The 1,703-nt window shown below is 62.9% G+C and overlaps 1 pseudogene; it reads left to right on the top strand.

Annotated features, from left to right (window-relative positions):
* The first annotated feature begins 692 nt into the window (after window positions 1–692).
* Window positions 693–1,359, top strand: LOC103249928 (annotated as a pseudogene).
* Window positions 1,360–1,703: the final 344 nt, after the last annotated feature.

Raw genomic sequence — 1,703 nt, 5'->3', positions numbered from 1 at the left:
GGGCATTCCTTCTTTTTCTCAGAGATTTCCTTGACTCAGCCTATCTTTGACATACAAGGAAGGATGTTGGGGGGCGGGGGAAGCCACGGTGAGCCAATCACCCTGCACCAGAGCCTTCAAGGCTAGTTCCCCCCAGTGTGTGTGACTGTGTGTGTGTGCGCGCGCATCAGTGGGGATTTCTGCGATAGAAGTAGCCAGATTCCAGAGAGAGGCGAGAGCAGAAAGGAGAGCTAACGAGAGAGAGGAAGAGAGAAAGCAAGAGACCTGGAGGGTGCTCGGAGCTGAGTGAGTCAGACAGAGCTCGGAGGGATGGGGTGAGGACCGGAGGAAGCAGAGGCAGAGGTGGAGCGGGGGCGTGGGTGCCTGCAACCGAGGATCACAGGGCGCTAAATGATCCGGGCTCAGCGGCGCGCTTTGGTGCTGGCTGGAGAGATGCCGCGGAGACCTGGAGATTCGCTGCGCGCCCAGGTACCTACCCGGGACGTGGCGCGGGGCTCCGGGGTGGCTGTGCGCCCAGACGCCTGCCCGGACGGCGGCACAGGACTCCGGTAACCGTGCGCCCTCCGGGGAGCCATGGCGGAGGGGCCCGGGGGTCGTTGTGCGGTGGCGCCCCAGAGGGGCTGAGCCGGCCGCGGGCTGCGTCATGGCGGCGCCGAGTTGCGGGTCCTGAGACCCGGCGGGGGGCGTGCCCCATGAACTCCTGGGACGCAGGCCTGGCGGGGTGCTGTCGGGCACGATGGGCATCTCGCTGCAGTCCAACGCGCCGGTGCTGCTTTGCCTGCGGCACAGAGCCGACATCCGCCGCAAAGCGCGGGTGCTCTTCACCCTCAACCTCATGTGCAGCAACCTGCTGTGCACCGTGGTCAACATGCCGCTCACGCTGGCCGGCTTCGTGGCTCAGCGGCAGCCGGCCGGTGACCGCCTGTGCCGCCTAGCCGCCTTCCTTGACACCTCCCTGGCCGCCAACTCCATGCTCAGAATGGCCGCGCTCAGCATCGACCTCTGGGTGGCCGTGGTCTTCCTGCTGAGCTACCGGGCCAAGATGCGCCTCTGTGACACCACGCTCATGGTGGCCTACACGTGGCTGCACGCGTTCACCTTCCCAGCCCCCGCGTTCGCCCTGTCCTGGTTGGGCTTCCACCAGCTCTACGCCTCGTGCACTGCTGTGCAGCCGGCGGCCCGACGAGCGCCTGCGCTTCGTGGTTTCACCGGCGCTTTCCACGCACTCAGCTTCCTGCTGTCTTTCATTATGCTCTGCTGCACGTACCTCTAGGTGCTCAAGGTGGCCCGCTTCCACTGCAAGCGCATTGACGCTATCACCAGGCAGACGCTTGTGCTGCTTGTGGACATCCACCCCAGGTGAGGGGGCCCCAGACGAGGGTGCCCCAGGCAAGGGTTCCAGCCACGGGGCTGGGGACTTGGTGGGAGCGAGGTCCCTGGCCTCAGAGCCTCCCTTTCTCCTGGGCAAACGAGAGTGAGGTGAGTGGCCAATACTGTGGGGCTTAAACAGGTGCTCAGAGCACCAGCAACCTGGGGCCGCAAAAGTACGTGAGTGAACCCATTTATACTTCGCTTTTTGAGGCATCAGGGTAGAAATCACAGCATCAGAACTTTATTGGGCTTCCTTATACTCGATTGATGTGTTTGTCGTTTTCACTTTAAATGGCACATGGGAAGGCAGCGGTCTTTGTTCACTGTTTAAG

The sequence above is a fragment of the Carlito syrichta genome, unplaced genomic scaffold, assembly GCF_000164805.1.
Source record: "Carlito syrichta isolate Samal-C Ts95f unplaced genomic scaffold, Tarsius_syrichta-2.0.1 Scaffold5076, whole genome shotgun sequence".
In the NCBI taxonomy this organism is placed as follows: Eukaryota; Metazoa; Chordata; class Mammalia; order Primates; family Tarsiidae; genus Carlito; species Carlito syrichta.
Note: the sequence above shows the minus strand (reverse complement) of the source record. Positions and strands in the feature narration are given on the sequence as shown.